Here is a 12,122-nt window from a genome sequence, read left to right as displayed (position 1 = left end):
AAGATAGGAAACTTGGTTAACTATTTAGAAAACAAAGTTATATTCTTCTCTAATGTCAAATGCAGAAATGTCAGGTCATCTAAAGAATTAAATCCAAGATTAAAAAAAAAATACTAGATGATGATTTATATCAGAGGTCAGCAAACTTTTTCTGTAAAAGACCAGAAAGTAAACACTTTAGGCTCTGTGGCCATACAGTCTCTGTTGGAACAACTCAACACAGCCATAGATGAATGTGGCTGTGTTCCAATAAAACATTATTTATGGACACTGAAATATGAATTTCACATATTATTACATGTCACAAAATATTACTCTTTGACTTTTTTCAGTAATTTGAAAATGTAAAAATCATTCCTAAGAGTAATGGTTGCTAGGGATGGGGAATGGGGAGAAGAGGTGGAGTGGCTATAAAGGGTAGCATGGGGGAAGCCTTGTGGTGACAGAATTATGGTGGTGATGGTTATAGAAATTGGCACATGGTAAAACTACACATGCACACACACAAGTGCATGTAAAACTGGTGAAATCTCATAATGGAATACTATGCAACCATTAAGAACAATGATGAATCTGTGAAACATCTCATAACATGGAGGAATCTGGAAGGCATTATGCTGAGTAAAATTAGTTGCAAAAGGACAAATATTGTATGAGACCACTATTATAAGAACTCAAGAAATAGTTTAAACACAAGGGTGGAGGAGGGAGGGAGAGGGGCACTCACTAATTAGATGGTAGACAAGAACTCTCTTAGGTAAAGCGAAAGACAACACACAACACAGGAGAAGTCAGCACAACTGGACTAAACCAAAAGCAAAGAAGTTTCCTGAATACGACCAAATGCTTCGAAGGCCAGAGTAGCAGGGATGGGGATCTGGGGACCATGGTTTCAGGGGACATGTAGCTCAACTGGCATAACAAAATGTATTAAGAAAATGTTCCGCATCCCACTTTGGTGAGTGGCATCTGGGGTCTTAAACACCAGCAAGCAGCCATCTAAGGTACACCAATTGGTCTCAACCCACCTGGACCAAAGGAATATGGAGAACACCAAAGACATGAGGTAGATATGAAAGGGCCGCATAAAGTAGAGACTATATCAGCCTGAGACCGGAAGAACTAGATGGTGCCCGGCTACCACCAATGACTGCCCTGACAGGGAACACAACAGAGAATACCTGATGGATCAGGAGAACAGTGGGATGCAGATCTCAAATTCTCATAAAAAGACCAGACTTAATGGTCTGACTGAGGCTAGCGGGACCCTGGAAGTAATGGACCCCAGACCCTTTGTTAGCCTGAGACTGGAACCATACCAGAAGCCAACTCTTCAGACAGGGATTGGACTGGACTATAAGACAAAATGATGCTGATGAGGAGTGAGCATCTCTGCTCAAGTAGACACAGGGGACTATGTGAGCAGCTCCTGTCTGAAGGGGAGGTGAGAAGGCAGAGGGGGATAGGAGCTGGCTGAATGGACACAGAGAATACAGGGTAGAGAGGAGTATGCTGTCTTATTAGGGGGAGAGCTGCTAGGAGAACATAGCAAGGTATGTATTAGTTTTTGTATGAGAGGCTGACTTGATCTGTAAACTTTCACTTAAAATCACACACACACACAAAAAAACTGATGAAATCTAAGCTCTGTGAATTTTATCAATGTCCATTTTCTGGTTTTGATATTGTACTCTAGTTATGCAAGATGTTACCACTGGGGTAAACTGGGTAAAGGGTAACCAGGATCTCCCTGTACACATCTTTTACCACTTCTTGTGATTCTATAATTACATCAAAGTAAAAAGCCAAACAAACCATTCCTAGCTCATGGGCTATAGAAAAACAAGGGGATGGCCAGATTTGGCCTCGAGACCATAGTTTGCTTATCCCTGTTTTAAATGAATAGTATATATCTCTGATTCAAATGAATAGTATATAAAATCTTGAAGTTGGGAAAGGCTTTCTAAACCCAATACCACAAGCCAACTCCATGAAAAGACTGGCAGATTGTGGTGCAATGGACTGATTTTATATGGCCTTTCCCCACGTACAAGTTGATTGTGGCCCACCCAGGGGACTGGATAGCTTGTTAATAATACAAATAAAATTCATGGCACCTGGGTAGGGGTGGGACCAGGCAAATAAGGTCTATGAAACCCTAACAAGGAAATTAATCACTTTTACCTTCCCACTAGGTTTAAAATGAGCCATCCCAGAGGCAGGAGGAGAGGATCTCAATTACCACCAAGGAAGAAGTACCAGGAGTGGAACATGTTCTTTGGATCTGGGATCCCCATGCTGAGACCCTCCTAGACCCAGGAGACAAAGAGAGAGCTGTAACACTGAAGATGGCAAGACAGCGAGAAGCAATGGCGGAGAAATGGCAGCAGCAGAGGCAGCAGAACCGGAAGACTGTCAGGAGACAGTGCAGTGTGCTTCCTGGCTGACTGAGCAAGAAAGCTGAGTGCCTTTGGGCAGGAGGCTTGCTGGTGGAGTAGGGTGCTTCTGGGCACTTGGTAGAGCTAGCTTTGCCAACCCATAGAGCAAGAAAGAGCTGAATGCCTTCTGGCTGGGGCTTACTGGCAGAGTGGGGTGCCTTAGGAGACTATTGGCAGAGCCAAAAAAGCTTCGTAACACTTGCCCCAGAAGGGCAGAGGCTGAGGACCAGAGAAAGGGCACAGCTGAGAAGAGCCTGTCCTGATGGAAGAACTGTATCCTGAGCATTCCTGAACCTGAACTGTAACCTGTTACTTCCCTAATAAATCCCGTAATCATGAGTATGTCTGTGAGTTCTATGTGGCCATTGCAATGAATTATTAAACTCAGCAGAGAAGCAGAGAGTGCTGTGGGAGGGATGACTCGTGTCTGAAATGGTAAAGATGGCGGAGAGAGGAGGCATGTCTGACCTCCACACCTCATAGTAATCAGATGTAAAAATAACTTGGGGGCAGTATCTGATCTCCTCCAACTCCTCAAGGGAGAAGGAGAACCAAGATCAACAGCCCAAAGGCTGATTCCTATGAGGCAGGGGTCAGACATGGTCTCCTCTCTCGGCCATTTTTACCAATTCTGACACCAACCATCCCTCCTACAGCACTCTCTACTGGGTTTGATAATTCATTGCAAAGGCCACACAACTCACAGACCATACTCACAATTATGGGGCTTATTAGGGAAATAACAGTTACAATTCAGGCTCAGGAACGCTCAAGATACAGTTCTTCCATCAGAATAGCTTCTTACCAGCCCTGCTTAAGACACACCTCTCCCTCGCCCTTGATCTCTGCCCAAAGGCACTTAACTTTCTCTCTCCATGGGCCCAGAAGCCCACCACACTATTTCCTGCTGCCAGGGTCTCTCTTTCCTTGATGGTAGGCTCTTCCTTTCTGCTCTGGAATTGGATCTCTTTAAGGCAAAACTGACCAGTCCCCTAGGTAGGCCACAATTACCCTATCACACAGTTACGTAGGTGGGGGTTACAAGCTCAAGGCTAGAAAGGCCACGCACAAAAGTAATTAATCACACAGTATCAGCCTTAGGCTGTTGATCTCCTTCCCCCTTGTGAAGTCAGAGGAGGTTAGACACCTCTGCCACTCCATTTTTACACAGATTTAATATTTTTTTTTCTCTATGTCAAGAAAATACAATTAATAAAAATTAAAAAATAAACAGCAAACTGGAAGGAACAATTTGAACATATATGACAATGGGTTGTTTGCTTTAACATATTAAGTTTTAAAAATCAATATTAAAACAAAGAAGTCCAATACAAAAATCAACAAATGATGTAAGTATGGTCAATTAAGTAATAAATAATTGTTCAACATCAATATTAATCAAAAAATGAAAACAAGATATTGTTTCTCCCATCAAATCAGCAAAGGTTAAAAAGATCATTTCCGGCTCCAAAGCTACACTGCCTCTACTGTACCATGCTAAAAAAAAAAAAAAAAAAGTATTTAGGACAGCAACACAAAATAAAATGGATTTTTCTAAGCTTTGTTCAAAGCTTAAAGAGCAAAGAAAGATTTGTGAACAAGGAGGGAGAATACGGTTGGATGAGAACACTATCATTATGGGACTCTGTGATGGGTTGATCTTAGCTACCAAGAAAATGTTGGTAATAGAAATGCTGTCTTCTTCAATCCTCAGCGTCAATGATTTCACTTAGGAGTCATCAATGCCTAGGCCGAGGACAAAGATGCAGGATACATTACCCGCATCTGTTTGCCTTCAATGACCCAAGCGCTTTTCCTTTAACAGTTATGAATAATGACAGATGGTAATATTTATACCCAGTGAATTTCATCTTACTGTGAAATTCAAGACCCAGGAAAGCAGGCCCTCCTCAAAATCACCCAAGGAAGCAGAGGACACACAGGCAGTTGGCCAAATGCTGGACTGAAGCTAGGCGTAAGAACATTTTTAATTCTATGCACAATACCAAATCCATTGCTGTAGAGTTGATTCTCACTCACAGCAGCCCTACAGGACAGAGTATAACTGCACCATAGGGTTCTCAAGGCTGTAATTTTTCTGGAAGCAGACTGCCACATCTTTCTCCACAGAGTGGTTGGTGAGTTCAAACTGCCGACCTTTTTTGGTTAGCAGCCAAGCACTTAACCACTGCGCCACAGGGCTCCTTTGGGAGGGATAAAGGTGGGGGTTATTGTTTATGGACTACTGAGTTTTAGTTGATGGCAATCAAAACATCACATTGATTAAGGGTGGGGTTGCACAGCCAATTAATGTAATTGCTGTCAATAAGTTGTATACCTTAAAAAGTTGAACTGGCAAAAATTGTGTGATAAATATATTAATAACAACAATGACAACAAGCTGCACAATGAGATTCCATCTCACTCCAACAAGGCTGGCATTAATCCAAAGAACACAAAATAATAAATGTTGAAGAGGCTGTGGAGAGACTCGAACACTTATACACTGCTGGTGGGAATGTAAAATGGTACAACCACTTTGGAAATCGATTTGGTGCTTCCTTAAAAAACTAGAAACAGAACTACCATACGATCCAGCAATCCCACTCCTTGGAATACATCCTGGAGAAATAAGACCCTTTACATGAACAGATACATGCACACCCATGTCCACTGCACCACTGTTTATAATAGCAAAAAGATGGAAGCAACCAAGGTGCCCATCAATGGATAAATGAATAAATAAATTATGGTATATTCACATAATGGAATACTACACATTGATAAAGAACAATGATGAATCCGTGAAACATTTCATAACATAGAGGAATCTGGAAGGCATTATGCTGAGTGAAATTAGTCACTTTCAAAAGGACAACTATTGTATGAGACCACTATTATAAGAACTCGAGAAATAGTTTAAACAGAGAAGAAAATATTCTTTGATGGTTACAAGAGTCGGGAAGGAGGGAAGGAGGGGGGTTTCATTAATTAGATAGTAGATAAGAACTATTTTAGCTGAAGGGAAGGACAACACACAATACAGGAGAGGTCAGCACAACTGGACTAAACCAAAAGCAAAGAAGTTTCCTGAATAAACTGAATGCTTTGAAGGCCAGCGTACCAGGGGCAGGGGTTTGGGGACCATGGTTTCAGGGGATATCTATGTCAACTGGCATAATAAAATGTATGAAGAAAACATTGTGCATCCCACTTTGGAGAGTGGCGTCTGGGGTCTAAAATGCTAGCAAGCAGCCATCTAAGATGCATCAATTGGTCTCAAACCACCTGGAGCAAAAGGAGAATGAAGAACACCAAAGACACGAGGTAATTATGAGCCCAAGAGACAGAAAGGGCCACATAAAGCAGAGACTACATCATCCTGAGACCAGAAGAACTAGATGGTGCCCGGCTACAACCGATGACTGCCCTGACAGGGAACACAACAGAGAACCCCTGAAGGAGCAGGACAGCAGTGGGATGCAGACCCCAAATTCTCACAAAAAGACCAGACTTAATGGTCTGACTGAGACTAGAAGGACCCCGGAGGTCATGGTCCCCAGATCTTCTCTTAGCCCAAGACAGGAACCATTCCCAAAGCCAACTCTTCAGCAAGAACTGGACTGGACTATGGGATAGAAAATGATACTGGTGAAGAGTGAGCTTCCTGGATCAAGTAGACACACGAAACTATGTAGGCAGCTCCTGTCTGGAGGGGAGATGAGAGGGCAGAGTGGGTTAGAAGCTGGCTGAATGTACACGAAAATAGAGAGTGGAGGGAAGGCATGCGCTGTCTCATTAGGGGGAGAGCAACTACCAGTATGCAGCAAGGTGTATATAAATTTTTTTATGAGAGACCGACTTGACTTGTACACTTTCACTTAAAGCACAATAAAAACTTAAAAAAAAAAAAAAAGAGTAGCTGCAGAGGCTGCTTATGTACAATCAAACAGCTCATGGGATTTGCTTCCTTTGTCTGACGGTTAGGGTTATGGTTTCATGGAACACCCCAGCTGATTGGCCTAATAACTTGTTTAGTGCTTCTGTTTTACCTCCTAGTTATCTGAGTAGTGCTTGGGGTTTTAAATGCTTGCAAGCAGCCATGCAAGGTATAACAATTGGTCTCTATTCACCTGGAGCAACAAAAGAAGATGAAGAGTCAGGAATAGGAGGAGGAAATGGAATGTGTGGCTAATTCCCTCCATGAACAACTGCTTCCTTTGCCATGACACCCAAAGAACTGGATGGTGCCCAGCTACTATTGCTGAACATTTTGATCAAAGAATCTATTGAAGAATCCTGATAAAAACAGGGCAAATGCAGAACAGAATTTAAAATTCTCATGGAATACAGACTTTCTGGAGCCATGAAGGTTGAATGAACCCTTGAAACTACTGCCCGAAGATAATGTTTAAACCTTAAGCCAAAAATATGCCCTGCAGTCTTCTTAAAAGCAAACAACAGTTTAGCTTAACTATTAAAAACTGTCTGCCTTGAGCATTGTGCTGTTTTAAGAACTATATATGTGGGATCAAACTGACAACAGCAACTCAAAAAAGCAGAAAGGAAACTTAGGGGGCAGTGAGTTTATTTTAATGGGCGAGGAGTGACTCAGAAAAGGAGGGTGGGAATGGTTGTACAACTCAAAGAATGTAATCCATGTCTTTGAATGGTACATGTAGAAATTGTTGAATTGGTCCATACTTTGCTGTGTAAATTCTCACTAACAACAAAAATAAACAAAATAAAAAGTAATGAAGTACACTCAGCCCATAACAATGAGGAGCTGAGCCCTCTCTGGGACTCTCATGTTTCTCCAATTTCCAAGGACATGACCAAAGAAATACAAAAATAAGAATAACCCTTAAAAAGGCCAGAAAACAGGGATGGATGCCATCAGTCAATAGAAAAATTTTGAGGAATTTCTGGAAGAGATACAGCAGACAAGATCAAATTTACAGAAAAAGCAAACAGTCAGAATTATGAAACCAACACCTAAATGGGCCACAGTGGGAAATGCTGGGTATAGGAAGAGATGGGGTTTTCAACACAGAATCTGGGCAAACCCAAACATTCTGAGACAACAGTGATTGAGAGTAAAAGCAAGCATTGGGATGTAGATGGAGTGATCAAAAGTCTGTGGTGGGCAGAGTTGTTAGCGCAACTTGAAGAACTAAAAGAGGAACAGTATGTTTTGGAACAGCTGTGAAACATCTCCATCTACAGGGGAACTCTTTTCCCATTTCCACAATCGAGAAGGGTCCATCCAGTCTACTGGCCTGTTAGCAGCCATATACACCGATTCTAAGGATCTATTTTCCCTTTTCCCCCTCCCCTTACCTCACTCCACCCACACTGAAATCACTGCAGACAGGCCAAAACCCGGCTGCAGAGTCTTAGTCTAACCATGAGGAGGTCCGACATTTGGCGCCTGCTAAAACAAAAACATATACATTTAAATTGAAATTAAACAGAAAAGCAGAACTAGAAGAATGGAATGATAAATCAATCATTCAGAAGATCAAATCAAAGATTTCTCCCAAAATAACAAGCACAAGTGTACTTCAATAAGTGAGACAAGAAACCTTGGGGGGTGCGGGAGGGGGGGGAACAACTAAGATCCAAAAATCCAGAAAGTTCTTTCTCCTGAAAAGAAGAGAGTAAAGAATGAAAGGGATGTAGAAGAAGCAGTAAAATTGGAAGGGCACACTAGGTGTCAAGTGGGAATACCAAAGAAAAATATACACCTAAATACCAGCAGGCTGGTAAATTTTCTAAATTTAAGAATAAAAGAAACACTAGATATACTCCGTTTAACAAAGAATGCCCTATATCACTATTTTATTAAGAAGAAATTTAAGAAGAAAAATCTAGGGATACGTGGAAATTCACTGGAAGAAAAAGAACCACTGGCACAGACTTATCAGTGACTAAGTGCTGAATGAAATGAAGCAACAGAATACTATGAGATCATTAAAAATAAGGAAGGGACGGAGGGAAAGAGGCAGGGGGATCTCATGGACCAATATGGCACGATCTCTAAGATCTACGACTAAGTGTAAAGAAAGGTACAAAACAATGTGTAAAGTATGCTACCATTTGAGTTAAACAAACATATACGCCTTTTTGTGTTTATGCATAAAATAACTCTCTGGAAATATTCTCTAGAAACACTATAGTAACACTGTTTATCTCTGGGGAGGGAAATGTGCTGCCAGGGGAGGGAGATGATGGTCCCAGGACAAAAGGGTTTTCACCAGATAAATTTTTTTGCATTCTGGATTTTATATCATGTGAATGCAATGTCTGCACTAAAAAAAAAAAAAATTTATATACACACAAATATAAAGTAAAAAAAAGCAAGCCATGAAATGGGAGAAAATACTTGCAATACATACATCTGACAAGGGCTTATACCAGAATATATGAAGAACTCTAACAACTCAATAATAAGAAAAGCAACCCAATAAAAATGGGCAAAAGATTTAAACGGGTATTTTATAAAAGAATACACAGATGGCCAAAAAGCATGTGAAAAGATGTTCAATATATTTAGCAATCAGGGGAGTACAAATTAAAACAAATACAAGGAGATACCACAACACCCACAACAATGGCTAAAACTAAAAAGACTGACAATACCAAGTGTTAGCAAGGATGTGAAGCTGCTGGAACTCTTGTACACTGCTACCGGAACGTAAAATGGTATAACCGCTTTGGAAGAAGTTCAGGCAGTTTATTGTAAAACTAAACACACTACTTACTACACGACCCAGCAATTCTGCTCTTAGGTATTCGTTGCTGTCGTTGGGTGCCATTGAGTCAATTCCGACTCATAGCGACCCTATGCACCACAGAACGAAACACTGCCCGGTCCTATGCCATCTTCACAATTGTTATCCTTGAGCCCATTGTTGCTGCCACTGTGTCAATCCACCTCTTTCAGGGTCTTCCTCTTTTTCACTGACCCTCTAGTTTTTCCAAGCGTGATGTCCTTTTCCAGGGACTGATCCCTCCTGATAACATGTCCAAAGTATGTGAGACATACGTAGTCTCACCATCCTTGCTTCTAAAGAGCATTCTGATTATACTTCTTCCAAGACAGATTTGTTTCATGGTGTGTTCGATATTCTTTGCCAATCCCACAATTCAAAGGAGTCAATTCTTCTTTGATCTTTCTTATTTATCATCCAGCTTTTTCATGCATACAAGGCAATTGAAAACAGCATGGCTTGGATCAGGCACATCTTAGTCTTCAAGGAGACATCTTTGCCTTTTAATACTTTAAAGAGGTCTTTTGCCGCAGATTTATCCAATGCAAGGCGTCTTAGGTATTCGATACTCTGTATTAACCCAAGAAAAATGAAAACATGTAAACCAAAGACTTGTACGTGAATATTCACAGCAGCTTTATTTGTATCTGTCTAGAAATTTGTCCCTTTCATAGAATTGTTCCACATATTCTTTTATAATCCTTTTTATTTCTATAAGGGTGGTAGTGATGTCCCCTCTTCCATTTCTGATTTTAGTAACTTGAGTCTTCTTTCTTTTTTTCTTGGTCAACCTAGCTAAAAATCTGTTAATTTTATCTTTTCAAAGAACCAAATTTTTATTTTGTTCACTTTCCCTATTGTTTTTCCACTTTCTGTATTCATTAATTTTCACTCTAATCTTTATTTCTTTCCTCTGCTTGCTTTTAAGTTCAGTTTGCTTTTTCTTTTTCCAGTATGTAATAGCTTAAAACTGGGACCAACCCAAATGTCCATCAATAAGAATAAACAAATTATGGTGTATTCATTCACTGGATTACTACCCAGTAATAAAAAATGAACAGAAGCCCTGGTAATGCAGTGATTAAGCATTCAGCTGCTAACTGAAAGGTCTGTGGTTTGAACCCACCAGCTGCTCCATGGAAGAAAGATGTGGCAGTCTGCTTCCGTAAATATTTACAGCCTTGGAAATCCGATGGGACAGTTCTACTCTGTCCTGTAGGGTCACTATGAGTCAGAATCAACTCAACAACAATGGGTTTGTTTGTTTTTATTTATTGTGTTTTAAGTGAAAGTTTATAAATCAAGTCAGTCTCTCGAGCAAAAACTTACATACACCTTGCTATTTACTCCTAGCTGCTCTTCCCCTAATGAGACAGCACATTCCTCCTCTCCACCCTGTGTTCCCCATGTCCATTCAGCCAGCTCCTGTCCCCCTCTGCCTTCTCACCTTGCCTCAAGACGTGAGCTGCCTACATAGTCTCATGTGTCTACTTGAGTCAAGAAGCTTACTCTTCACCAGTATCATTTTCTATCTTATATCCCAGTCCAATCCCTGTCTGAAGAGTTGGCTTTGGGAATGGTTCCAGTCTTGGGCTAACAGAAGGTCCGGGAACCATAACCTTTGGGGTCCCTTTAGTCTCAGACCATTAAGTCTGGTCTTTTTACGAGTCTGAGGTCTGCATCTCACTTTTCTCCTGCTCCATCAGGTATTCTGTGTTGTGTGCCCTGTCAGAGCGGTCATCAGTTATAGCCAGGCACTATCTAGTACCTCCAGTCTCAGGCTGATGGAGTCTCTGGTTTATGTGGCGCTTTCTGTCTCTTAGGCTCATATTTACCTTGTCTTTGGTGTTCTTCATGCTCCTTTGCTCCAGGTGGGTTGAGACCAATTGATGCATCTTAGATGGCCACTTGCTAGCGTTTAAGACCCCAGATGCCACTCACCAAAGTGAGATGCAGAATGTTTTCTTAATACATTTTGTTACCCCAATTGACCTAGATGTCCCCTGAAACCAGGGTCCCCAGACCCCCGTCCCTGTCCTCTGGCCTTCAAAGCATTTGATTGTATTCGGGAAACTTCTTTGTTTTTGGTTTAGTCCAGTGGTGCTGACCTCTCCTGTATTGGGTGTTGTCTTTTCCTTTACCTAAAATAGTTCTTATCTACCATCTAATTAGTGAATACCACTCTCCCTCCCTCCCCACCCTCATAACCATCAAAGAATGTTTTCTTCTGTGTTTCAACTATTTCTTGAGTTCTTATAATACTGGCCTCATACAATATTTGTCCTTTTGCAACTGACTAATTTCACTTAACATAATGCCTTCCAAATTCCTCCATGTTATGAGATTTTCACGGATTCAGCACTGTTCTTAATCGCTGCATAGTATTCCATTATGTAAATATATCATAATTTGTTTATCCATTCATCCCCTGATGGACACCTGGGTTCCTTCCATCTTTTTGCTATTGTAAACAGTGCTGCAATGAACATGACTGTGCATATATGTTTGTGTGAAGGCTCTTATTTTTCTAGGATATATTCTAAGGAGTGGGATTGCTGGATCATATGGTAGTTTTATTTCTAGCTTTTTAAGGAAGCACCAAATTGATTTCCAAAGTGGTTATACCATTTTACATTCCTACCAGCAGTGTATAAGTGTTCCAGTCTCTCCACAACCTCTCTAACATTTATTATTTTGTGCTTTTTGGATTAATGCCAGCCTTGTTGGGGTGAGATGGAATCTCATTGTAGTTTTGATTTGCATTTCTCTAATGGCTAATGATCGGGAGCATTTCCTCATGTATCTGTTAGCTGCCTGAATGTCTTCTTTAGTGAAATGTCTGTTCATATCCTTTGCCCATTTTTTAATTGGGTTGTTTTTTGTTGTTGAGTTTTTGCAGTATCATGTAGAT

General features: G+C 40.9%; 1 protein-coding gene across 4 annotated transcripts in view; it reads right to left on the bottom strand.

Moving 5' to 3' along the window:
* SNX30 (sorting nexin family member 30) overlaps positions 1-12,122 on the bottom strand; it is a 142,433-nt gene that overhangs the window by 105,026 nt on the left and 25,285 nt on the right. The window lies entirely within an intron of this gene.

Source organism: Elephas maximus, chromosome 9 (genome assembly GCF_024166365.1).
Source record: "Elephas maximus indicus isolate mEleMax1 chromosome 9, mEleMax1 primary haplotype, whole genome shotgun sequence".
NCBI lineage: Eukaryota > Metazoa > Chordata > Mammalia > Proboscidea > Elephantidae > Elephas > Elephas maximus.
Note: the sequence above shows the minus strand (reverse complement) of the source record. Positions and strands in the feature narration are given on the sequence as shown.